This window comes from Ahaetulla prasina, chromosome 1 (genome assembly GCF_028640845.1).
Source record: "Ahaetulla prasina isolate Xishuangbanna chromosome 1, ASM2864084v1, whole genome shotgun sequence".
In the NCBI taxonomy this organism is placed as follows: Eukaryota; Metazoa; Chordata; class Lepidosauria; order Squamata; family Colubridae; genus Ahaetulla; species Ahaetulla prasina.
Genome location: NC_080539.1, coordinates 184,640,874 through 184,668,743, shown reverse-complemented (window position 1 = coordinate 184,668,743; position 27,870 = coordinate 184,640,874). Strand labels below are relative to the sequence as shown.

Here is a 27,870-nt window from a genome sequence, read left to right as displayed (position 1 = left end):
TTTACGCAGAAAAGTGAGATAAGGTGTACATTCTAAGCACAGTTTCTCCTTAGATAAAATTTAGAGGCTCTGGCAAGGAAGAAAGTAAGTTCCTTGTGTGGAATTGTAGGAAGTTAGCACCTACCCCATCCTAGGAAAATGAAATATTCTAGGAAATATTAAAAAGACAGAATATTATATTTTCCCTAAAGGAGAAACATGTTTCTAAAGACAAACTCAGAGCCTCAGCTCCCTGCCCGCCCCAGCAGATATTTTGGTGCCAACCTATCTACAAGACAAAGGCTGGGCCAGCTTATCTACAACACAAAAGACATGGCCCTCAGGTCATGATAGGATTAGCCCTCACTCAAGATCCAAACCAGGACAATGGCATTAAGCCATAATAGGAATTGCCCAAAGCCCCTTCATTACATCACCACTGAGCAAGATTCAACCAGGCCTGGGACACAGACAGTCTACAAAGTTAGCTAAGATCCCCACCCCCTGGGAGTCTGACAGCCAATGGGATACATTTCTTGTACAGGAACAGGAAACTTAAGGCAAGGCCCAAGAGAGTATATAAATATATCCCTCTCTCCACTCCATGTGCTCTTTTGCCCAGGTCCTCAAACCATGTGGTCCCATTAAACCATCTTTCCAAACAGTCTCCATGTTTTCAATGTCTTTCTTCCCACTTGGAAATGAACCCAGATGGACATTTCTTCCAACAGAATGATGTAAGAAGGGAAATGAGTGACTGATTAAGAGGGTAGTATTCAATAGGTTTATTGTAATGTACCTAACCTCTACTGAATCGAAGGGGTCCTCAGGGCTGCTCACCTAATAACTTGCTATCATCTTTCTTAGGTGAAAAATAAAAGCTTAATTTAAAAATAAGTAAATGAAAATATTCTACTACTACCTTAACTATATTATATAAAACACTGTAAGAGGAAAGGGTGAAGGTACAGAGTAGGTTTAGTGTGGAGGAGAAAAGATTAAAATAACCATTCCAACACTCTATATTATTTGAAGAAGTACTACAGAGATGTAATCCTATTTGCCTTCTGTACCTAGAAGTCAAGAACAAGTCTTATAGGCTCAGGTTACAGGAAGTTTAATTTTGCTGGACATTACAGAAAACCTCTTGATACTGAGTCATTTAGCCAAACAAATGATGTAAAAACTGCTAAGCTCTCTCAGTGGAGAATTTCCAGCAAAAACTGGTCTCAGTAGGTGCTCATCTCTTAGATTTCTGCACTGAGCAGGGAATTAAACCAGATGCCCTTGGAGGCCTCCTTCACGATATATTTATGTAGGCTGGCTCAGTGTTGTTGTTTGTGACTGAAGAATTAACTCAAAACCAACTGTTCTGCAACTCCAGATGTTGCATATATCTACATTAATAAGTTCCAAACAAGCATTGCACAATAATGAATATGAGAGTGATATCAAAGAAATTCAGTATACTACCTATACAGAACTTCCTCTTCTGAAGCCAAGTGCTACTAGCATGAAGGCATTCCAACAATGAAGTCAATTTATGTGTTGCATTTGATCAAGGAGGCAAATAGGTTTGATGGATAAAGAAAGAAGAAATACTATTGTCAGGGAAGCCCACAGTTTACAGACACTGAATTCCACATTCTTTTGCTTACAGCAATGAATACTATAAATAAAAGTTTGTTCTTCTTCTGTTGCCGAGCCCTAAGCATATTTTTAAAGAAAAAAAACTAATTTAAAGGTCCTCTGCTTCTCTGTCTTGACTCTTCAAGACTTAAGGAATAACCAGTTCAAAATATTGCAAATTTCCTATTCCCTCCTGATTTGAAATGCAGGATCAGATTTCCTTCTAAAGATAAATCAATGCAATGTCTGTATTAATTATCCTGTACACATTTACTTACTCAAAAGAATGTTGCAGAATAATATTGGGGAAGGTAATTTTCCATACCTTTACATCCAAAGAAACCTGTGCAGTATGTCACTTGCATAGGAACAATCTGGCAACTGGCTTTAGTTGCCTTGCTGTATTTATATTTTAAGGACAGAAGTTGGTGCAAAAAAAAGTTCAGGATTCATCTGATCTAGCTAGCATTCTGTTTCCAATGTGGGGCAATTGGATACTTCCAAAAACTAAAGCAGGGCATGAAGAATTAGTCTCTTCTGTTGTTTTGTTCCACCAATTTATATTCAGAACTGCATCGTCTCTGAATAGAAGGTTTCAGTATCATGACCTATGGAGTTTGGCAGGCTCACCTATTGAGGCGTATTGCTTTTTCAAGTTCCCTTATAGTAAAACAACAAAATGTTCCTTATTTCTTTTGCAAAGCACTAAGCAAAAGTCCCCTTTGGATCATGCATACAACCTCTGCAACCTTCACAATCGTTTTGTGCAAAGTGACTTGCCAGCTAGCCGTGCCCACTGGCATTTGGGGGGAAACGACAATGCCGGGCAGCTGATTAACCGCAGAGCTGGGCCCTCCTGCAGAAAGAGGCAGCTCTGCAGGAAGTTCACGCGGAGTCAAGTGCTAATCGGACCATGTGACCGCTGTGCCTGATTAGAGGTTTGTTCTGGGGAGCTCTAGGCTAGAAGAGAGATCGGAGTTTAGTGTGGAAAGCATGTGATAGAGACTTTTTGTGTGCGCGTTTTAACAGGATTTACAGCAGGAAAGAGACAGAGGTCTGGCTAATACCCAGCCAACAGATTAGCACCAGGTAAGAAAGAGAATCAGCCCGTATCAAGTTAAAATGTTGTTAAAGACTTTTGCCCAGTAGAACTGACCGTTGAGCTGGCAGGAGTCTAGACGCGGGGGATCGAGTTGAAGGTAAGGCTCTGTGACTGAAAGTAAGTGGCGGGAAATGAACCTTTGTAAGTAGAGGCTCTGCACCCTTCGTGTCCTTTTTCCTCGAGAACCGAGGCTAACTCTGAAATCCTCGCACCAACTGCAGTATTGCAGTTGGTAACTAGCATTGTTCTCTGATTTTAGGATCAGAAAAAGGATTACCCCCTTTTACATAATAGATTTCAGCTAAACGGGGGCATTGCAAAGAGTATCCAGGAGATCAAAAGTGGCATGATGCTCATTTTCTTTTCCGAAAATGAAAAACATAAATTATTACTAAATGTTCATTGTATCAGCCATTACTAATATCTCTTGATCAATGAATGCAAAGCATGAAAACAAATCTTTCTCAAGTGCTTTATCTGAAAAAATTGGCCAGAGTGCTTGGAAAGTCCATCAGCAGGCCCACCCTGCCTATTTACAAATTAAACAAGAAAACTGATCTTGTAAATTACATTAGCCTGCCAAAAATACTTAATGGCAAACAGAAAACTGAGGTTTGCAAATCAGTCCAAATCCAATAAGTCTGAGCAAATGGCCTACAGATCCAGTACTTTTTAGCTATTTTAATAACCCTAATTAAAAGTAAATTATTTTACTAAAATTCGGTAACGTTTTGTTTTGATTATGTGTTGCAAGTGGAACTCGGCTCTAGAGACACATTCAAGCAGTTTTCTTGGGAGCAAGATGGAAATGGTTTGCCATTGCCTTCCTGCCTGTTGTGGATTTTGTTTTTCTTTGTTGATTTGCGGAGCCCCAAAGGCTCTTGAGGGACTGAACTGCTAGATTTTCTCATGATCTTCCATCCTAGTGCAATCAAGAACAGGCTACCTGTTACTACCTAACTGGACAGAAGAAATATTTGGCATTTTGAGTTGAAGTGTCAGTGGCATGAACTCATTTTTTCTATTCGCTTTTAACCAGCAGAGAAATCAAATAAAATGAAGGGTTTCCTGGACTCCAGCCTAGTTGGCACAGTCTCAATATGTGTGTGCTTTGTTAAGCATTGTGAGGCTCTATCCTGAACATGGTTCATGTGAGTGTAGAAATTGCCTCTGTATATAGCTTGGGACAAAAGAGATGCTCATTGCAAATTAAAGAAAGTATTAAGTGGTTAAGTCTAGCTTACTTACACTAGAGTCTAGACTAAATAGAAGTGAGTAACTACATTTTTTCCACTGTAGTTATAGGATGACTTGGCAATCCCTGGCAAGAAACAAGTTTGTGTGTTTCATTGCATTGAATTATGCATCTGAACAGAGAGGACCATTGATTTATAAATGGATATTTAAGCCCTCTTTCTGCATGTAGATCCATTGAAAATAAACATTGAAGATGAATATAACACTAATCTAATCCCAAGGTCAATCAGGTGTGTAAATAAATTTTGGATTGATCTTTTCCTTAGAAAGAATGGATAAAATGTCAGTCATTTTAGCCATGATAGTCATGACAATGTTTTTATTGGATATAAAATGATCCGATAGAGCTCTAAAATGCCATTCTTGGGAATACTGTGTAGAGTTTATATTACAAGAATCTGCAAATAATGGTATAGTAGCCATATTTTAATATGCTGAATCCTGCATGACAGATGTACTACCAAAAATCATATTTAATATATTTTGTGGAATTTTGACCCATGACATAACTTCTCTCAACCATTATTAACTAATTCTTACCTTCTATGATGGGAAGGCCCTAGGGCACGGGTGTCAAACTCGCATCATGTGACCTATCACAATGTTTTTTTGCTTTTGTGGAGCCAGGGTGGGTGTAGCCTGCACATGATGCATCTGGCCCGTGGGCCACCAGTTTCACAGACCTGTCCTAGGGGACCAGGAGTTAGACACTCTACTGCTTTTTTCGGAAGCTTGAGGTTCCTAGTTTTCCCTAAAAATTCCTTCTAAATCTCCCCCCGCCCCCCACCATACACTTCAAACAAGGCCAAAATGTTAAATCCCTTCTGACAAATAGAATATCATTGTGGAACATTTAGAATCTGACAGGTGTTAAAAGATGCAAAGGAAAATCTGCAACATATGAAATGAGGTTTCTGTTCTATGACAAATAATTGCTATTTAGTTACTCCATGTAGTGTTCAGGTTCAGAAATGGTCATCAAATTAGGAGCAAACTCCTGATATACAGTATATTGTCTGAGGGCAATGGTATTACAAGTCATAATGATTATTTATTTGATGGTTTGTATTCTTCCTTTATTACTTTTACAAATAATTCAAGGTGGTGAACATATTCAACACAACTTCCTTTTCCTATTTTCTTTCCAACAACAAATCTGTGAGGTGGGTTGAGCTGAGAGAATGACTGGCCCCAAGTTATCCAGCTGGTTTTCATACCCAAGGGGGAACTCGAACTCACAATCTCTCACTTTTTACTCTGGTGCCTTAACCACTAGACCAAACTAGTTCACCTTTGCTGTGAGAATGTATTGATGTAATGCAAGAAACTGACTGAGAGCTTTGGAGTTTGCCTGATTCACTTTGGACTGATCATTTTGATCTTCTCCATTGGATAACGGTAAATGTCTGTATTTTCTATTTGGTTTTATTCAGAAAAATGAAATTAACCATTTAACCGTGGAATTTTTGTGGTAATTGTTAAGCTATGAGCCAATTTTCCTGAAAAACAGAAATGCCAGTTTTTTGCAAAACCATCATTAATTGCAGTCATCCAGTGTGTATTATGGTAGAAACAGATATAATTGTAATCTGGTTGCCGAGTGTCCAAAATCCGATTACGTGACTGTGGTGGGGTAACCATTGGAATTTTAAATTTGGGTTGTTAATACCCTCCCAATATGTGCATTGAAACTTCGAATGATGGCCAAGTGACTGGTTGAAAACTACCTGTAGACAGACTTAATTTTTATGAAAGATCCATTAATGGAGGGGGGTGGGGTTATCTTCTGAGCTTCTCACTTCAAAACTTTTTATTAAACTATCTTAATTTGGTTATTTTAGGAGAAAATTCAATAAAATGTTCAGTCATAGTATGTTTATTTAGCCATTTTTGTTTAAAGACAGGAGCCCCCTTTTGTGGGGAATACCCCTGCTATTGTTTCAAATAAATTATTAAGACTTTAGCAAAAAAAAATTACAGTTCATTTAGTGACTGTTTGAAGGTACAATAGCACTGAAAAAAATGACTTATGACCATTTTTTACACTTACAACCATTGTGGCATCCCTGTGGTCACATACTCAAAATTCAGATGCTTGGCAACTGGCTTGTGTATGATGGTTGCAGTGTCCCAGGGTTATGTCATCACCTTTTGTGATCTTCTGACAAGCATAGTCAATGGGAAAGCCAGATTCACTGAACAACTGTGTCACTAACTTAACAATTGCAGTGATTCACTTAACAACTGTGGCAAGAGAAGTCCTAAAATGAGGCAAAACTCACTTAACAGATGTCTCAGCAAGAGAAATTTTAATACTAATCTGGAGTGATACGTTACCCTGATTGTAATAAGTTGTAAATGTACAGGACACACCACAAAAAGAATATTGCATTATCCAAAATCTGGATCACCAACTAATACACATAGCACAATAGAACTGATTAAAAATGAAAATATAATGTAAATGCACAAATAATAATGAGTTAAAGGACCTGCATCGATAATTTGCTGAAGGCTAATAAAATTATGAAGTTCCATTATTTAACATAATCTGACTTAAAAACCCTAACAAGGGTTTTAAAACATTATTGCTTTATTAGGCCTGGTTAAGCAGAGAGTGTATTTAATAAATGGCAGAAATTGAAGAAGCATAAAAGATTGGTTTGATATATTTCTCTCTTCATATCTAAATATGGTGGTTTGGAAGTTGAGATTCAGACATTCAACTTTAAGTTACTTACCAGCCATGTGTAATATCTTATCATAAGATCCATTATGCTCTTTATTATGTGCTGTCTAATGAGCAAAATATATCACATGTAACTGCCAGTAACATGGCTTCCTGTTGATAAATTAGGTAAATAGCTGTGTTTCTAATCATATCCAAGTAAACAGGCAGATTGATGAATCTAAAAATCAAATTCCATGTGACAATATTTGCTCATTCAAGCAGAACATTACATATTTATTTGTGTAGGGGCAGCTCCATATTAATATGGGAGGAACGCATGAGTGGCAACCATTAATTCATAGATATGATCTTCAAATTGAATATAAATAAATAGATAAAATTGTTTATACAGACTTTTTTCCCTAGTACAGGTAGTCCTTGAGTTACGACAGCTCACTTAGCGATGTTTCAAAGTTATGACACCCCTCCCAAAAGTACTTACAATACAGTCCCAAAGTTACAAATGTTGCAGCATATGGCAGTCATTCACCTTTACGACAACTGCAGAGACACTGCAACATTCTCCCTGCCTAAAATAAAGTAGACCCTAATCTACTACTTGATAAGAGAAAAATGTGGGATAGACAGGATCACCACCAGATGGATTCGTAATTGGCTGACCAATTGCACTCAACATGTAGTCCTCAATGGAACTGCATTTACATGGAGGGAAATATGCATTGGGGTACACTAAGGCTCTGTTTTAGTCCCTGTACTCTTCACAACTTCATCAATGATTTGGATAAGGGGATAGATGGGAACTCATCAAATTTGCAGATGACACCAAGCTGGCAGGAATAGCCAACACTCCAGAAGATAGGCTTAAGATACAGAAGGATCTTGACAGACTTGAACATTGGGCGCTATCTAACAAAATGAAATTCAATGGTGAAAAAAAGTAAGGTTCTACATTGAAACAAGAAAAACAAAATGCATAGGTACAGTATTTGTGGTACCTTGCTCAATAGTAATAACTGTGAGAGGGATCTCAGAGTCCTAGCAGATAATCATTTAAATACGAACCAACAGTGTGCTGCAGCTGCCAAAAAAGCTGTTAGCTTAGAGTTCTAGACTGCATAAACAGGGATATAATGAAGATCACATGAACTGTTAATTCTACTTTATAATGCCTTGGTAAGGCCACATTTGGAATACTGCATCCAGTTTTAGTTGTTGAAACCCTAGAAAGAATGCAGAGAAGAGCAACAAAGATGATTAGGGGACTGGAGACTAAAACATGTAAAGAACAGTTGCTGGAATTGGGTATGACTAGTTTAATGAAAAGGACTGGGGTGACATGATAGCAGTGTTCCAATATCTCAGGGGTGGCCACATAGAAGAGGGAGTCAAACTATTTTCCAGAAGTCCTCAAGGCAAGACAAGAAGCAATGGATGGAAACTAACGAAAGAGAGAAGGGTCATTCCATGTCAAGTGGTCTGATTTCAGGAAAGCGCCCAGGTCGACCATCACAGATTTTGATGAAATTTGGTGTGAACATGCACACACCGTCCCCAATGAACATGGGTAAAGTGTTACGTTTCCTGATGCAATACTTGCAGAGATATAGTCATTTATATGACCTGATACTGTAGCCTTCAACAGTATGACTAAGATTTCAACGACTTAGAGAAACAACTGTCAACTTTACACTCAATTTGTGAACTATTGGAAAACAGTAGAATGAAATTTTATATTCAACAATTTTGTGTTGCTAAGTTTTTACGCACAAAGTTTCATGTTTCTCATACCTTTCCTGCCAGAGATATAGGAAGCCAAACTTTACCCTTTTTTTCATGCCACAGTCATTTTTGGCCAAATTTCCTCCCAATTATCATGGGAATGTTTTTATTATTTTGTTCAATAGAGCACAACAAGCTGTACAAGATGACCAAGTTTTGCTTCTCTCAACAAAATATTGCCGGAGACATTATGTCTCAAAGTTCCTTTAATTTCACACCTTTTTGATGTAAAATTCAGAGATAGTACATCTAAAAACACACATAAAGTTTTGTGTGTGTATGTGTGTGAAACATAGTTGCCCCATCTTTTCTATATTATCTCTTAAGTAGACTGGATGTAAACCTGTTTCTGACAGACATGTATGTCACTGCCTTCCTGTTATTAAAGATATCCTTTAAACATCTTCAGTGGGCTGAATTGTAATGATTGGGTGACAGATACAAAAGGAAAGAATATTACGGTATTATCAACCAAACAAAAATTGGAATACCACATCCCCAAAAGCCCTTGAGGGAAGAAGGAGCTGCATAAAAGAAGGGTAGAGGCATTCTATTATGAAGACCCTAGAATTGAGAACTCTGTCATGTCCCCCAAAATGTCTCTGAACAAAGGATTGTACATAGTAGAGATCCCCTAGAGTTGCTAAAAACCTAGCTATAGGACCAGCTAGCCACTTAGCCACTGTCCAGTACACCAGTTAGTAGACAAATGTTCCTATTTCCCTCATGGGATCTCTATGCTGACTTCATTGATTATACTCAAGTTCCTACAAGGAAACATGTCCGAAGGGGAAATTATAGTAAAAAAAAGTTCATTATATCATATTACACATAATAACAGGAGCTAGAATCATCTATGCACAATACTGGAAAAACGATAGTACTCTGATAAAATGGTGATAAAAAAAGTGTTAGAATGTGCGGAGATGGACAGGCTAACAATGGAAATAAAAGAAAGATGAAACAGAATACCATCTGATTTGGGATACATGGTATAATCGGTTAGAAGCAAAGAATAAGGATATAAAGGTAAATTAAGGTAAAGGTTCCCCTTGCACATATGTGCTAGTCGTTGCCAACTCTAGGGGGTGGTGCTCATCTCCGTTTCAAAGCCGAAGAGCCAGCGCTGTCCGAAGACATCTCCGTGGTCATGTGGCCGGCATGACTCAAATCCAGAGGTGCACGGAACACAGTTACCTTCCCACCAAAGGTGGTCCCTATTTTTTCTATTTGCATTTTTATGTGCTTTCGAAACTGCTAGGTTGGCAGAAGCTGGGACAAGTAACGGGAGCTCATCCCATTACACGGCAGCACTAGGCATTCGAACCACTGAGCTGCCAACCTTTTCGATCGACAAGCTCAACATCCTAGCCCCTGAGCCACCGCGTCCCTGAAAAAAAAAGTAAATTAAGATGTGACAATAAAGGATATTATATGCAATATCAATGCATTGTATAGAATAGTTATGTATAGGAAAGGAAAGGAAGAATAAGGAAAATAATTTGTATGTACTTAAGAAATATACTGATACGGGAGCTCTGTAAAGATCAAAATTGTGATATAAAATGAAGAAAACTTTAATAAAAAATTTTTTAAAAAAAGAAAGAAAACATGACAGAAACTATTTCCTCTAGTTGATAATGATGCTTTGCTTTCTATTTTCCTACTTGATCTGCGACTGTTTTACCAAATTGCTTACTTTAGTTCCATGATTTTAAATTCAGTAAATAGTAGTCTATTTTTTAAAAAATCTATAGGTTAGTTGATATTAATTCACAGTTATAAAATATTTGAAAACAATTCTAGATGAATTAGGGGAGTTTGTTCCTCATCATGCTAAATAGCCCATGCTTGGTCTTTGGCCTTAGGGTGGAGTTACTCTTACCTTCAGCAATATTTTCATAACATTAATATTAAATCTGATATTCCATTATAGGGGACAGTTCTTGGATGTATTCTATGTGATACCGTGTTTCTCCAAAATGACGACCCACCCTGAAAAGAAGCCCTATCACGCATGTGATCAAATTAAGCCCCACCCACAAAATTAGCCCTAATTAAGACCCCACCCACCCCAAGGTGCAGGGGGTGGGCCGAGGCACACAGGTAAAAAATAAGCTAGGTTGGGGATGGGGGGTGAAGGTGCTCTACTTACTCACACACCCCGTCACCTGCCTTGCCTTCTGCGGCCGCTTGCCGCTACTCGCATGCATTGCCCTGGCCCCCGTTTTGTGTTTAGATGTGCTTCATTTGAGGAATGAAGGAAGGAATGGAGGCTTGACGGTTAAAGCAATAACTCTATTAATGAGTTACAGGCAATTGAAATAAGTGAACGGCAAGTAAAAAGCAGAATTAACCAGAGAACACAACTTTCTGTCACAGCTGCTATTTATATAGAAGCTGTTGGCCAATGACGGCGCTCATTTGTCCTACCGCCTGAGGGGTAGCATCGCAGTCAATAGGCAACGTTTCTATGTTGCCAGGCAGAGGCGTGGCTACATACGCTGCACTCCTCCCCCCCTTTGATGGCACATGCGTAATACTGCAAATATGTGGGATGCCTGCGCAATCGTCCTGATCGATCAGTTCAGGGCTTCCGCCAGGTTGAATAGGAGGAGGTAGTTCTGGAACCGCAGAGAGAACCAGGGCTGGTGAAGGTAGCACCTCCGGAGGGCTGGCCGACGAAAGAAGAGTTCAGTCATCCGGTAAGTCGGCCGTCGGAAAACTTATTTGTAGCGGTGCGTTGAAAACGCCGACTGGCTGAAGAGTAGGAGCCGGAGGTGACCCATCAGTAGTCCTGGCTGATGAGTGCTGGTTTATTGCAGGGGCAGTGAATTTACGTCCCTGAATCTGGTCCACATGATGCCGCCAAATCTGCCCATCCTCGAGCTCCACCCTGTAAGAATGGGGGCCCGTTACTAGGACAATTTGGCCGGGCAACCACAAGGGATCTGTCGTGTCCCACTCCTCCGCTGACGGCCGGGTCAGGGAAATCCGAATCAGGCGTGCCTCTGCAGCTCTGCCAAAGTCCTAGCAAAGTTCTCAAGGTGGGCAGGAGACCAGAAAGTGACTTCAGCAAGATAAGGTAGACTTTGCCCGACTCAGAGAATGCCAGAAAGCAGATCCTTTATATAGGCCATGGGGTGTGGCTCCATGACTCAGCACTTATCCAGGCTTGCCACTCCCTTCCTTTTGCTGACGCCGCCTATCAATTCTCCTGAAGCGAGGGTCACTCCAGTCTGCAGCTGTTGGTAATTGACCTTCCTCAGGCTCACATGCTGTGGGGGAGGGGGAGGGGTATAGTTGCTCCGTTTGCCTGGGCATGGAGCCAGGGCTGGAGCCGGGAGGCATGCTAGGACATTCCTCAGCGTTCGGAAGCAGATAAGACGGGCCCGGCTGCGGGGAAAGCGGACGAGGCACAACACTATCCCTCACCGCAGGGCCCTTCCCCCGGGCTGACGATCGGGATGTGGTTGGGCCGGGTTCTGCTCGTGGAAGGCCCGCACCAGGTCCGGGGCGTGGACATCGGAGGCGTCGACCCAGGTGAACTCGGTCCCGTACACCTGCCACGCAACCAGGTATTGGAAGCGCCCCTTCAGCCAGCGGGAGTCGCGTATGCTGTGCACCTCGTACTCCTCCACCCCGTCCTTGGCGGCGTCGGGCGCCGGAGGAGACACGGCGGGGCCTCAGGGACCAGCAAGGACCGGTGGAAGACGGGATGGATCCACATGGAACGCGGCAGACTCAGCCGGTAGGCCACCGGATTGATGACCGCCTCGACGGGGAACGGACTGATGAACCGGTGGTCGAGTTTCCTCGCCGGCCGGTCGGACGGGAGATGCTTTGTGGAAAGCCACACGTGGTCTCCGACCGCCATCGAGGGTGTTGCCCGTCGGGAACGATCGGCGACCCGCTTGTAGTCCTTTGCCCGATTCAGCTGCCGACGCACCATCTGCTGGACATCGTGCAACTCGGAGAGAAAGGACTGCGTCTTGGGAACCGGGGAGTCCGGGGGCGCCAGAGGGAAGAGCCGCGGATGGTACCCCAAGTTGGCCAGGAACGGGGTGGTCTGGGTGGAGGTGTGTTGGGAATTGTTGAAGGTGAACTCCACCAGGGACAGGTACTCGGCCCAGTTGTCCTGCTGCTGGTTCACGAAGAACCGGAGGTACTGCTCTAGGACGCCGATGACCTTCTCCGTCCCGCCGTCGGTCTCCGGATGGTGCGCCGACGACAGGCACACCTGCACCTCCAATGCGGCCATCAGGCTCTTCCAAAAGCGAGCCGTGAACTGCACTCCACGGTCCGACACCATCCTGTCTGGCAGACCGTGGAGGTGAAAGACGTGCTGCAAGAAGAGACGGGCCGTCTTGGTGGCGGTGGGCAGTCCGCGGCACGGGATGAAGTGTGCCATCTTGGTGAGCATGTCCACCACCACCAGCACCGTGGTGAACGCTGAGGACGGCGGCAGGTCCGTCAGGAAGTCCATGGAAATCGTCCCCCAGGGTCTGTCAGGAGTCGGTAAGGGCTGGAGGAGACCGGGAGGGGCCCCCATAGCGGCCTTGGCTTGCCAGCACGGCACGCAGGACGTCACGTAGGCATGGACATCATGCCGCACCCGGGGCCACCAGAAGGTCCGCGTCACCAGGTTGAGATTCTTGAAAAACCCGAAATGGCCCGCGGCAGGGTTATCGTGGCACTGGGCCAGGGCGAGGAACCGGAGCGGCCCCGTGGGCACATACAACCGCCCCCGGAACTTGAGCATGTCGTCTTCCAATGTCCACGGAGAGGTGGGGCCCGCCTCCGCTCGCCGCTGCTGAGACCAGGCGTCTTGGCGCTGCGCCTCTCGCACCCGGGCCCGTAAGTCCACTGGTTCCCAGGCAGTGGCCAAGGCTTCTGCCGGCAGCACTGTCCATGGAGGAAGAGGGTCTTGGGAGCTCAGGTACTCCGGCTTACGGGACAGGGCGTCCGCCCTCCGGTTGTGGCCCCTGGGGATATAGGTTACGCGGAAGTTGAACCGGGCGAAGAACAGCGACCACCGGATCTGCTGCTGGTTCAACTTCCGAGCCGTGGTGAGGTGTTCAAGGTTCCGATGGTCCGTTCGGACCTCTACCTGATGCTGGGCCCCCTCCAGGTGGTGCTGCCACGCCTTGAACGCGGCCTTGATAGCCACCAACTCCTTTTCCCAGATGGTATAGTTGTGCTCGGAAGGGTTGAGCTTCCGCGAGTAGCACGCGCAGGGAAAAAGAGTGCCACCATCCGTTGGGGCCTGTAGCAGCACCGGTCCGAGGGCGTCTCCAACGGTGTGGGTTGGGATGTCGCAGGATGGACTCCGTGACGAAAGTCTTCTTGAGAGCCGTGAAGGCCTCCTCCTGCGGGGGACCCCACCTGAATGGGACCTTCTTCTGGAGGAGCTGGGTGAGCGGAGCCGTCAGCATGGCGAAGCCCGGGATGAAGGTCCGATAGTAATTGGCGAAGCCCAGCAGCTACTGGACATCCTTCACCCGACACGGGGCTTCCCAGCTGCACAGGGCCTCCACCTTGCGCGGGTCCATGGCGATCCCCTCGGGTGAGATGATGTGCCCGAGGAACTCGATGGACGTCCGGAGGAAAAAGCACTTCTCCAGCTTGGTGTAGAGCTGGTGCTCCCGCAGGCGCTGCAGGACAAGGCGGAGGTGCTGGAGTTGACTTCCCCTGGACTGGGAGTAGACCAGGATGTCATTCAGGTAGATCACCACAAACCGATCCAACATGTCCCGGAACACATCGTTCATAAAATGTTGGAAGACGGCGGGGGCGTTGGTCAGCCCGAAAGGCATGACCATGTACTCATAGTGTCCGTACCAGGTGCCGAACGCTGTCTTCCACTCGTCCCCTTCACGCATCCACACCAGGTTGTAGGCCCCCCGGAAATCGAGCTTGGTAAAGATGGAGGTCTCCCGCAGCCGGTCCATCAGCTCCAGGATGAGCGGCAGGGGGTAGCGATTCCGCACCGTGATGGCGTTCAGCCGGCGGTAGTCGCAATACAGGCGAAAATCCCCCGTCTTCTTTTTCACGAAGAGGACCGGGGCCGACAGAGGGGACTTGGAAGGCCGGATGAACCCTCGGGCCAAGTTTTTGTCCAGAAAGTCCCTGAGGGCTGCCAACTCTGGCTCGGACATGGAATACAGGTGTCCCGTTGGCAGCGGAGCGCTGGGCTGCAGGTCCACGGGGCAGTCGTAGGGCCGGTGCGGGGGCAAGCGGTCCGCCTCCTTTTCGCTGAAGACGTCAGCGAAGTCGTGCAGCTCGGGGCACAGCGACAGCCGGGGTGAAGATGTCCTGGCCGGCGCAGGTGTGGCAGATGTGGTCGATGCACTGCAGGCTGGGGAACGAGATGCCGTTCCGCGACCAGGCCACCTGAGGGTCGTGAGTCCGCAGCCAGGCCAGTCTGACGATCACCGGGAAGGGGAGGTCCGCCGTCACGTAGAAGCGAATCGCCTCATCGTGGTCCCCGATGGCGAGGCACAAGGGCTGCGTGGCGAAGTTAATGGGTCCGGCCACCAGCTCCCTCCCGTCGATGGTCTCGACGCTCATTGGAGGGTCCACCGGTACCAAGGGGACCCCAAAATGGTCCATGAAGGCCCGGTCCATAAAGTTCGTGGTGGCCCCCGAGTCCACCAGCGCGTGCGCCGGGATCCCCTCCGGCCGGTCACCCACCCACACCCGGGTGTCCAAAATCAGGTGCCGAGGGGGCCCGGGGTCCACGGCTGTGTCTGGCGGGTGCTTGGTCCATGCCCGGTCTAAGGTTTCCCCTAGGCCGGGCTTGCCCCGTTTCCCGACTGGCCGGGATTCGGGGATGGGCGCACGGGCTCCGCCGTGCTTCCTGGGGCATGCGGCGGCGAAATGGTTGGGCTCCCCATAGTACAAACACAGCCCTTCTTGGCGCCTCCAGCTCCACTCCAGGGCCATCAGGCGAGGCCTGGCCACTCCTAAATCCATGGGCTCCCCGGCGGTTGCCACGAAGCGCGGGGCGGCACGGGTCGGAGGTGGCACGGGTCGAGGAGTGCGACGGTCTTTGGTGGTTGCTGGCGGCGACGGGACGGGCGTTGCTGGAGACGGGTGTCGAGGCACAGGCAAAGGGGCACCAGGTCAACGAGGGTCCGTGGTGCCTCCACCCGAGCCAGCTCGTCCTGGATCTCTTCCGAAAGGCCCCTCTGGAACGCGCCCGCCAGTGCTGTGTCGTTCCAGTCCGAATCGTGGCACAGCAACCGGAATTCAGCGATGTACTCCTGGAGGGGGCGCGGCCCTTGTTGGATCTCTCCTAGGCGCCGGGCGGCCGCCTGGGCCCGCACAGGGTCCTCATACATTAGGCGCAGTTGCCCCCAGAACCCCTGGTAGTCCGCCAGCAAGGGGCTGTCCCTGAGCACCAAAGGAGTGGCCCACTGAGCAGCCTGGCCAGACAACAGGTTCATCATGAAGGCCACCCTGGCCCGGTCATCTGGAAAGTCCCCCGGCCGCATTGCCATGTAGGTCTGGCACTGGGCCATGAAGGCCGGGAACATCTCCATCCGTCCTGAGAACTTCTCCGGCACCGGTACCAGGCTGTGGCGCTGAGGAGGAGGAGGAGGAGGTTGGACTGCTGGGGCATTCCCAGCAGCCAGTTGAGCAGTCAGCTGGGTGACTTGTTGTTGCAGTTGCTGGTTATCTGCTTGTAGCTACTGCACAATCTGCGCCAGCTGTTGCTGATCCATCTTGTGGTGTAGATGTGTGGGAGTCAGGCAAGATGTCATGTCCCATTCCTCCGCTGACGGCCGGGTCAGGGAAATCTGAATCAGGCGTGCCTCTGCAGCTCTGCCAAAGTCCTAGCAAAGTTCTCAAGGCAGGCAGGAGACCAGAAAGTGACTTCAGCAAGATATGTTTAGACTTTGCCTGACTCAGAGAATGCCAGAAAGCAGATCCTTTATATAGGCCATGGGGTGTGGCTCCATGACTCAGCACTTATCCAGGCCTGCCCCTCCTTTCTTTCTTATCAATTCTCCTGAAGCGAGGGTCACTCCAGTCTGCAGCTGTTGGTAATTGACCTTCCTCAGGCTCACATGCTGTGGGGGAGGGGGAGGGGTCTAGTTGCTCCGTTTGCCTGGGCATGGAGCCAGGGCTGGGGGCTGGAGGCACTTCTTCTTCTTCGGCCTGTCTGGGCATGGAGCCAGGGCTGGGGCCGGGAGGCATGCTAGGACATTCCTCAGCGTTCGGAAGCAGATAAGACGGGCCCGGCTGCGGGGAAAGCGGACGAGGCACAACAGGATCACCTTCGTGGTTCTGAAAAAAAACCCTTTCCCCCTCAGTGAAGGTCCTGATGCGGCTGGTCGAGTCCAGTGGAGTATCGGAAGGGTAATCGGGATGCAACCTGACTATGGTCGTTTGCAGGCGCTGGCCCATGAGAACCTCAGCTGGGCTGCGTTGGTTATCGGGCATGGGGTAGTATGTTGTGCCAGGAGGTATTTTCCTTGTTTCTCCTGCCATTTCCCCGACCCGAACCGGGTCAGAGCATCCTTAATGAACTGGACAGCTCATTCAGCCCAGCCATTGCTGGCCGGATGGTAGGGCGCAACCTGGGCATGCCTGATGTCCAAACCTGCCATGAACATCTGGAAAACGAACGTTATCTGAAACTACTATATCAGGCACACCGTGGGTGGCAAACAGTTTGCCCAGCGCCCCGTTGACAGCCTCAGAAGTCGATGCCATGAGAACTGCCTTCATCCAGTTAGAGTATGCATCAACCACTATCAGGAAGTTGTGCCCATGGACCGGGCCAGCCAGGTCAATATGAACCTGGGACCAAGGACTCCTGGGGGCCTCCCACTCCGTAGGCGTGGCCGCGGGTGGCACTTCCTGGGACAGTTAGCAACTCTGGCAATTCTCTACCCATTCCGAGATGGCCTGATCCAATCTAAGCCACCAAATGTAACTGGCCTAGAGCGGTCCTTCTTGTAGGTATTGTAATACAGAGGTGCATAAGGGAGGAGGAACCCCTACCCGACTGCCCCACAATAAGCAGCCCCTCAAGACGGACAGCTCATGCTTTCTAGTCTTATAGGGTTGGAATTCCCCCAGCAGGCGGTCCTGTGGCCACCCCCGTTGCTCCCAATCCAGAACCTGCACAAGAGTAGTGTCACACTTGGAATGATACGCAATATCAGCTGCAGTCATCAGGGCAGGAAGCTCATCCACCAAGAAAACGGATGAGGCAGGGTCCTTGATTCCCAGAGGGAGAGGAAAATGGCTAAGTCCATCTGCATTGGAGAGCTCTTTCCCTGGGCGATAGCTCAACTGATAATTGTATGCTGCCAAGAAAATAAACCATCTAGATAGGCAAGGGGACATAATCTGAGAGGTCTGTTTGTCACCGGCTAACAACCCCAAAAGAGGCTTATGGTCAGTGATCAGTTGGAAAAACCGGCCATAAATGTAGTCATGAAACCATTTAACAGCAGCTACAATGGCCAGAGCCTCCTTGTCTAGTTGACTATAATTCCGCTCTGCCAATGAAAGAGTCTGAGAAAAATAGGCAATTGGAGCCTCAGATCCATTTGGCAGTAGGGGGCTCAAAACAGCCCCATGCCATATGGAGAGTCATCACAAGCCAGAGTAAGGGGGACACTGTCGCTGTATTGGACCAACACGGCATCCGAGGTGAGGAGAGCCTTGACAGCAGCGAAAGCAGAAGCTTGGGCCTTGCCCACAACCAAGGAGTTCTACCATCAAGCAACCTATGAAGAGGCTCTGCCACAAAAGCCTTATGGGGTAGGAACACGCTATAAAAGTTAAGGAGCCCCAAGAAAGCCTGCAAGTCAGCTTTGCATGTAGGAGTAGGTTCATTTTTTATCATCTCTACCTTCGACAGGGTTGGGTGCAACCCGTCAGCATCAATTAGAACCCCAGGAACTCGATCCTAGGCATCCCAAATTTACACTTAGACCTTTTAAGCTTAAGGCCTGTTTGTTGGAAACGGGTGAGAACCTGTCACAGGCGGCTAATGAGGGCAGCCCGGCTGGTGGCAGAGACCAAAACGTCATCAACGTATGGAACGACCCCAGGTATACCCTGCAATAGCTGCTCCATGAGGCTCTGAAACAACCCAGGACCACACTGATCCCAAACTGCAGGCGGTGCCCCTGTGAGTGACGTGGCATCGTCCACAGGAAGCTGCTGATACGCCTGTGCCATATCTAGCTTAGCAAAGATAGATCCCTGGCTCAAAGAATGGAGAAGGTGTTGGACTACCCTGCAAAGCACGGTTCAATGTGCATTTGAAATCACCACAGATGCGTACTGAATCTCTGGTTTGATGGGAATGACGACAGGAGTCTCCCACTTAGAATGGTTGGTGGGCTCAAGCACCCCTTGCCCAATTAACTTATCCTGCTCCTTGTCCACCTTTGGACATACTGCAAAAGGCACCCGTTGAGACTTAAGCCTGATAGGGGACACCTGGGGATCAAGGTTCAGGGAGATAGGGTTGCCCTTGTATTGACCCAGGGAATCATTGAATACCTCAGCAAACTCAGAAATCAGCCTTGAACCGGTCTGTGGTGGTAGAATGAATGTCTGTGATGTTGAGGCCCAATGCAGAGAACCAATCCAATCCCAAAAGACTGGGGAGGTTACCCTTAACTACAAGCAGTGGGAGGCGACCAGAGAAAATACCTTTCTCCACCCTGAGGTTGGCACTCCCAAGAATAAGAATGTTGTTCCCTTGATAGTCCCTCAGCCTGGTGGTGCAAGCATTCAGTTGACTTTAGTGAAGTTTGGGGCTATCTTTTGTAAGGTGTTCTAGGCAATAATAGATTTAGAGGAGCCTGTGTCCACCTCCATACTACAGGGCACCCCCTCTATCTTGATAGTGAGAAAAAATTTCTTGTTGGAGCCAGTCGAAGCATGGCTGATCGATACCACAGGGTTGGTGTCCTCTCGGTTCACGGTGAAGCAATCATTTTGGGACACGGGAGGACCTCTCTGGAACCATCTGGCTGGCTGGAGTGCTGTCCAGTGGGTTGGAGTGGTAGACTCTAGCCAGGTGTCCTCGTTCGCCACATCTGCAGCAGACTGCAGTCTTGAAACGGCACAATGAGCGAGGGTGATTCTCTCTGCATCCCAGGCAGGGCGCCGTCTGTGGTTTCCGCTCCATTGGCTGCTTGGTTCCCAGGGCCGCTCGTCTTCCTCCCCCTCGAATTCATCGGAAAGGATATCATCATGGTGAACGGCAACAGAGTGGGCTTTTGCATGCACGGCCGGAGCCCTGTGCATCTCTGCTGACAACTTCTCCGACATTTCATAGGCACATGCTTCATCCAAGGCAGACTGGAGGCAAATGTCAATTCTAGATAAGAGGCGGCATTGCAATCTCAAACTCCTCATGCTGCACCCCAGCTACTCAAGAAGGGAGTCATCAAGGTTAGGGAACTCACACTTATAGCGGCGGTCCAGAGAGAAGCCATATACGAATTGATGGACTCTCCTTCCATCTGGACCCTCTGTCGAAAAGTGAACGGTCTGGAAATGCGCGAAGGAGCTGGCGCGTAATGAGCCTTCAATTTGCCCATCAGGGTGGCCCAAGGCACCGCACAGACTGGCTGCAGCACCAACAGAGCTCTGGCCGTTGTGAATATCTGCGGGCTGCAGGCATTCAGGAAATGGGCGTGTTTCCTATCTCCTGAGAGCTTGGTGAAATCGTTGGGTTGGAGATAACAGTCAAATCGCTAGACATACACGTCCCATGTCTCTTAGGCCAGTTCATATGAAGTGAAAGATGCTTTGTTAGCCATTGAACAATGTGGATTAACAGGCGCAGAGTGTGATTGAACTCCGCTATCATGACCAGCGCTCTACCGTCGCCTCAGGAATCCCACTTTCTCGTCACTAGTGCTTCATTCAAGGAATAAAGGAAGAAATGGAGGCTTGACGGTTAAAGCAATAACTCTTTATTAACAACTAGCAGGCAATTGGAATAAGCGAACAGCAAGTAAAAAGCAGAGTTAACCAGAGAACACAACTTTCTGTCACAGCTGCTATCTATATACCGGGTAAGGGGTAGCATCGCAGTCAATAGGCAACATTTCTATGTTGCTGGGCAGTGGCGTGGCTGTGTATGCTGCAAGATGCCTGCTGGAAGGCATCTGCAGCCGATATCAGAGCTCCAGATTGATCTGGAGCTCTATTATCGGCTGCAGAGGACTTTCTGGAAGGAAAAGATTTAGAACACATTTTATCTATTTCAGCATTTTATATACTCTGAGCATTATTATATAAGAACAAAAGATACGTCTAACTAATTTTTCGTAGAATGTTTAATAGATCCTACTATAGCTTCTCTTTTTACTTTTTCTGGTAGTTCACAAGTCCTTATCTGAATTTTAATTTCCATCCCATGCAGTATTCACTGTTGAAGAAACTGAAGAAACATTAACTCCAGTATCTCTGAGAAGTATACCATATGCTAGCTATTTATCCATCAACCTGGTAATACAGGCCTTGATCCTAGAAACTGAAATCTTGCCTTTCTGTACTGTTTCTGTAGCTAATCATTCATCTGCAGCATTCTGTTTTTCCTTTTCAGACCTCTTTCATGGACTAGAAGGATGGGTGAAGCTCCTGTTTCTGAGCTCCTATTTCTTCAGCTTCCCTCATGATCTTCAAAAGATAACCAGAAAAGATTCCAAGTCTATAGACTTTAGGTGTCTTTGCAGTTATTCTGTCATATCCTTGATCCATACTCATAGACAACAGTATACTTCCCAGCCCAACCAGCATATATTTATTTCTGTTTTTCATAGAAGAGTCATAGAAAAGAGTCATCAAGAGACTAGACAACCACTTGTCTGGAATGATATAGGGTCTCCTATTTGAACAGGGGGTTGGACTAGAAGATCTCCAAGGTTCCTTCCAGCTCTGTTATTCTGTACTGACCATCAAAATTCTGGTTCCCTCCCCTCCGGAATGTAATACCAACTCATTTTATTTCACATTCAGCAGGGGTCTAATTACTCCCCTTTGTTTCTTCTTTAACTAACTTAAAGCTTTCCTTAAATTCCAGTTGGTAAAATTTCTTCTGAATCTGTTTCTTGTTCTAAGTCATTGAGACTGTACCTCTGTTTTGCTCTTTTCTCTATGTCAGTGGAAACACCAGTCAGACATGGGTTAACTCTCATGTCTGGCTAATAGGACCGAGTCTGCTGATTCAATTAAGCCCCGCCTCTTCCTCCTGTGGTCAGCTTTTTCGACTCGGTCTTGGCAAGATCAGAAGTGTCTTATCTTTCACAGTATTTTTCCTCTGATATAGAGAATTCCTTTCCTTTAAAAAAAAAAACCCTCTCCTTTTAAACTGCAGCTCGGCTCCTGATCGTCGGGGGAGTCACATTCCGGCGAAAAGGGCTTTCAGCCTGATACCGCTGAAGACTGCTGGAAGCAGTTCAGGACTGCCTGCTGGCAGCTCTGGTAGCCTTGAACTGGGGTTTCCCTCCCCCTCAGCTTCAAAACAGCTCCCTTCTTCAGGGATCGCTCTGCTGCACTTTAAAGCTCACCGCATAGCAGCTGTTTGGCAGGAAGAGGCTTGCCGCGCCAAAATTAGTTGCGCTTGGAGCAGCAAGGCTAGTGACTCTTGGGGGCAGCTTTTGGAGTCTTCCTCACCATCTAGACCCCAGGGATCAGAGGATCAGGCCCAGGGACCTGGTCACACGTGACTGGCATCCCCTTTTCTCATATTTGTGTTACTTTCAGTTTCAGAGGTTGCAAGGGCTTAATCCAAGATGGCGGGTGCTAGGAAATCCAGGATTCGCCACATGGCCTCCTCTAAGGAGTGCAGCCACCATTCTTCTGACCCTGGGGAGGGCTGTTCCAGGGACCTTGTTCCAGAAAAAAGATCCAAAGCCCAGCCACAGCAAAGCAATTTACCTGCAAAATCCTCCAGAGCAGAGGAACGCAGGCACAAGGCCCTAGAGAGGGCGATCAACAAGGCTCAACAACAACAATCTTCCAAAGGGGTTTCCCCCACTGCCTCTCCAGAGGTCCCTCAGCAACAGCCTCCTCCTCGTCCTCCACCCCTCAGCCAGGACCGGAGTCTTTCTCACGGGCAGGGCTGTACCTGGTCCCCTGACCAACCTGAGCATTTGGCCCCACCACCTGCAGAGCTTGTGCCCTTTTTTCAACCTTTGACTGAGCCTTCTACTTCAGCTCTTTCTCATCTGGAGGCTTCTGAGGCCCAAATTCAGCTGCCTGCCATGGCTCTTCCTCCAGCAGCTCCTACCCCATACAATATTCAGTTAGCTGAGTCATTTGGGGCTATAATATCTGATGCCATCAAACAGGGCCTTGCCCATTGTCTTCAGCAGGGATCTCCTTCTGCAGTCTCTGAGCATTATAGCCACGACATCAGGCATTCAAGGGGTTGCAGACAGGGAGGAATCCAGATATACACGTGACAGGGATCAATCCCCTGACTCTGAAGATCATGCATCTTTATTGGAGGAGGATCTCCATCGAGAACAATCTCTTTCTGAAGATGAAGGGTTGGATCAACCATCCGTCATAGGTCTTTTCAAACCACAGGTTTTCAGGTCTCTATTATTCAAGGCACAACAAACCACCCGCCTAGGTATGTATGTATGTATGTATGTATGTATGTATGTATGTATGTATGTATGTATTTATTATTCCAATTTATATACCGCCCTTCTCCCAAAGGAATCAGCCAAATAAAACAATACAAACAATACAAAAGTTAAAAACATATTTTGTTTAAAAAACTAATTCAATTTGGCAAAAAGATTAAAAACTCTAGCAAAAAAACCCATTAAAACTATTAGGCCAGCCCTGCGCGACGAAATAAAAATGTCTTTAGCTCGCGGCGAAAGGTCCAGAGGTCAGGGAGTTGTCGTATCTCTGGAGGCAGCTCGTTCCAGAGGGCAGGAGCCCCCACAGAGAAGGCCATCCCCCTGGGGGTCGCCAGTCGGCATTGTCTGACCGACAGCACCCTGAGGAGGCCCTCCCTATGGGAGCGCACTGGTCGATGGGAGGCAATTGGTGGCAGCAGGTGGTCCCGTAAGTAACCCGGTCCTATGCCATGGAGCTTTGAAGGTGGTAACCAACACCTTGAATTGCACCTGGAAGACCACCGGCAGCCAGTGCAGCTTGCGCATGGGAGCCTCGAGTTGCTCCCTCTATTACCCGCGCAGCCACATTCTGGACCAATAGGATCCTCTGGGTGCTCTTGCACTAGTCCAGAGGGGAAGTGACGAGGGCATGAGTGACCGTGCATAAGGAATCCTGGTCTAGGAAGGGACGCAACTGGCGTATCAAGGGAACCTGATAAAAAGCTCCCCTGGCGATGGCCGTCATATGCTCTTCCAAAGACAGCCGTACATCCAGGAGGATGCCTAGATTGTGGACCCTTTCCATGGGGGCCAATGACTTGCCCCCTACAGTCAGCGATGGAATCAGCTGGCTGTACCGCGATGCCGGCATCCACAGCCACTCAGTCTTGGAAGGGTTGAGTCGAAGCCTGTTTTTCCCCATCCAGACCCGCACGGCTTCCAGACATCGGGACATCACTTCAACGGCTTCATTGGGGTGGTTAGGGGTGGAAATGTACAGCTGTGTATCATCAGCATACAGATGACTTCGCACCCCAAAACCACGGATGATCTCACCTAGCAGCTTCATGTAGATGTTGAACAGGAGAGGCGAGAGAACCGACCCCTGTGGCACCCCACACATGAAGCGCCTCGTGGCCGAACTCTGCTCCCCTGCCAACACCATCTGTGACTGGTCAGAGAGGTAGGAGAACCACGAAAAACAGTGCCCCCCACTCCCAACCCCTCCAGCCGTCGCAACAGGATACCATGGTCAATGGTATCAAAAGCCGCTGAGAGGCCTAATAGGACCAGGGCAGAGGTACAACCCCTTTCCCGGGCCCTCCAGAGATCCTCTACCAATGCGACCAATGCCATCTCCGTGCTGTACCCAGGCCAAAAGCCAGACTGGAACGGGTCAAGATAGACAGTTTCATCCAGGTACCGGGGGAGCTGTTGTGCCACCACACTCTCAACAACCTTCGCCACAAAACGAAGGTTGGAGATAGGACGATAGTTCTCTAAAGCAGCTGGATCCAGGGAGAGCTTCTTGAGGAGGAGTCTCACCACCGTCTCTTTTAAGGCGGTGGGGAAGACACCCTCCACCAAGGACGCGTTGACAATTCCCTGAAGCCAGCCTTGTGTCACCTCCCGGGTGGCCAGTACCAGCCAGGAGGACACGGGTCCAATAAACATGTGGTCACGTTAAGCCTCCCCAATATCCTGTCCATGTCCTCGGGAGCCAAAGTGTCGAACTCTTCCCAGATGACATCCACAGGACCTACCTCCATCATCCCGTCCGAATCTACCCAATCTGCGTCCAGACCGTCCCGGATCTGAGCGATTTTATCATGCAGATATTGTCCAAAATCCTCAGCACGCCCTTGTAAGGGGTCCTCCCATGCTCCCTGCAAGAGGAGGGAGTGGGTCACCCTAAACAGGGCGGCTGGGCGATTATCTGCCGATGCAATAAGAGTGGAAAAATACTCCCGTTTTGCCGCGCTTATCGCCACTAGGTAGGTCTGAATATGAGACCTTATTAGTGTTCGGTCAGATTCAGAACGACTGGCCCTCCAACCACTCTCTAGGCGTCTTTTCCGGCGCTTCATCTCTCTCAGCTCCTCAGAATACCAAGGGGCCAGTCGAGATCGGCGCCGGGTCAGAGGCCACAAAGGCACGACGCTATCCAAAGCCCCAGCCGCCACCCTTTCCCAGGCGGCCACTAGTTCTTCAGGTACTCCCTGCCCTCCTCCCGACCAGTCAGGTTCTGATCCTTCCAACCTTCTATTTTCTGAGCATGCTGTGGAGGCTGACACCATTCCAGCTCCAAAACGTTTCACTGATGTGGTTTCACGCCAGTGGTCCTTTCCAGACTCTGGACCCAACCCAAATACATTGGACAAACGTCTTTATAATTCTGCTCACGATCTAGATATTATCTTGCAGGTTCTCACAGTAGATGCTCCAATCGTCGCTTTATCATCTTCATCTCACCTCACGGTCCCTCCAGAGGAGGCACTCAAGCCGGAAGATAAGAGGGCGGAGAGAACCTTGGTCAAAGGTCACCAGGCGGCCACCTGGGCAGTCAAAGCCTCCACATCGGCATCTTTCTTTGATAGAGCCCCTCTTCTGTGGCTGAAGCAACTCCAAGACAGAATTCCGGCTTCTGACACCAGAGCTCATCAAGACATCAATAAAATCAGAGCTTCCCTGGAGTATTCAGCAGACGCATATCTCAATGCCGCTCGCTTTGCGGCCAAAGCCATTGGATCTTCCATCACATCCAGACATTTGCTCTGGCTCCACCAATGGCAAGCAGACGCTCGCAATAAATAGCGCCTGGCCGCTGCTCCCTTTGCAGGTGACAAGCTGTTTGGAGCACCCCTAGAACCAGTCCTCATTGAAACTCGGTACAAGAGGAAGATCTTGCCATCACTCTCTTGCAGGTCTGAAATTTGTCAGCGCCCTTACCCACAGTCTCAGTCCTTTCGATCCACGGATGCTCATTACTACCAACAGCGACCTCAACATCAATTTTTCTCCAGAGGCGGAACTCAGGACAACCAGGTCAGACAAGGGGCCAGTTTCACTTCCCGCAGATCTTCAAGGGGAGGGCGGGGCAGACCCTTCAGACGTTCCAAATGAGCCTCCTCGAGATCTTCCCATTGGAGGCCGTTTAATTCACTTTGCCTCTCAATGGGATCTCATCACAGGGGGGATGCATGGGTCAGGGAGACGGTCTCTTACAGTCTCTCTTTAGAGTTCTCCTCCGTTCCCCCCAAGGTTTTCGTACCATGCCCCATCTCTGACACAAGGCTGAGCCATTTGCTCATTGAGGAGGCTATCCAACATCTCCTCTCTATAGAGGCAGTTCAGTCTGTCCCAGTAGATCAAAGGGGAGACGGTTTCTACTCACGCCTCTTTGTGGTGCGAAAATCTTCAGGGGGTTGGAGGGCAATTCTAGATTTAAAATCCTTAAACCGATATGTCATCTACCGCCGGTTCAAAATGCATTCCCTTCACTCCGTTCTCAAATGTGTCCGGCCTGGAGACTTCCTTTCGTCTATTGACTTGACGGAAGCATATCTCCACGTCGCCATTCACCCCTCCTTCCGCAAATATCTTAGGTTCACATATGCAGGTAGACACTACCAATACAAGGCTTTGCCCTTTGGCCTTTCTTCGGCCCCAAGGGTCTTCACCAAGATCATGGCCACCCTTATGGCGCATATCAGATCCATTCCCATTCGCATCTAAGCTTATTTAGATGACATTCTCATCCTTTCCCGCTCAGAAAAGTTGGCCAAGCGAGACCTAGTCACCACCATTCAGATCCTCCAACGCCATGGCTTTTCCATTAACTGGACGAAAAGCCACCTATCCCCATCCACCACCATGGTCCATTTGGGCGCGGAGATTAACACAGTTTCTCTGTCCAGGGAACGACAGTCTGGTCTTTCCAGACTGTCTCTCAGATGCTTTCACCAGCCCTTTCCCACACTTTTCCAACTATCTCAACCTTTGGTATTGTTCCCTGGTCTCAGCTCCACAGCAGATGGTTGCAGTGGTTTCTCCTCCCTCATCAACGGGCCCATCGCAGCACTTCTCTGGTGCTTGTTACACTTTCCCCAGACGTCAGGGATTCCCTCCGTTGGCGGACTTCCAACATCATAGGCAAGGGCTCCATCTTCCTCGAACCACGCAGGGTGACTCTCACCACAGACGCCAGCCTATCCGGTTGGGGGTCGCACATAGAGAATCAGATGGCTCAAGGCTTGTGGTCCCCATCAGAGGCCACCCTCAATATCAACATCCTTGAACTCAGCTGTCTACCTAGCCTTCCTCCATTTCCAACCCCTGGTGTCAGGTCAAGACGTGTTGGTGAGGACAGACAACGTCACAGCAAAGGCCCATATCAATCGGATGGGAGGCGCACATTCCAAGGGCCTCATGCAAGAATCCCTTTGACTAAGCCAATGGGCGGAATCTCATCTGAGATCCATCTCAGTGATCCACATCTCAGGCCAGACAAATCTCCAAGCAGATTCCCTCAGTCACTCCTTGGTCGAACCAGCAGAGTGGTCTCTTCTCCAAACCTTATTCAGGGTAATAACGGCTCGATTTGGAACTCCTCAGGTGGATCTCTTTGCCTCCAGCAGCAATCACCAGGTTTTCCTTGGTTTTTCACTCAATACCCTGCCCACGGAGCAGAAGCAGTAGATGCTCTCCGATCCCCCTGGCCTCCAGGGCTCCTTTACACCTGTCCTCTGATTCCCCTTATCCCCAGGGTAATCAACAGGATCCTACACCACCAAGCGGACATCATTCTG

The 27,870-nt window shown here is 48.0% G+C and overlaps 1 protein-coding gene across 9 annotated transcripts in view; it reads left to right on the top strand.

The window, feature by feature from the left end:
• The first annotated feature begins 2,509 nt into the window (after positions 1-2,509).
• The window catches only part of MLPH (melanophilin), a 135,687-nt gene continuing 110,326 nt past the window's right edge, over positions 2,510-27,870 (top strand). For 2 of the 9 annotated variants that reach the window (XM_058184788.1, XM_058184779.1), the window contains exon 1: positions 2,513-2,697. The gene's annotated coding sequence lies outside the window, so the exon portion shown is untranslated. Of the gene's footprint in view, positions 2,808-21,030; positions 21,149-27,870 lie in introns of all 9 variants that reach the window. The other 7 variants (XM_058184771.1, XM_058184814.1, XM_058184805.1 and 4 more) reach the window with 7 other exon arrangements.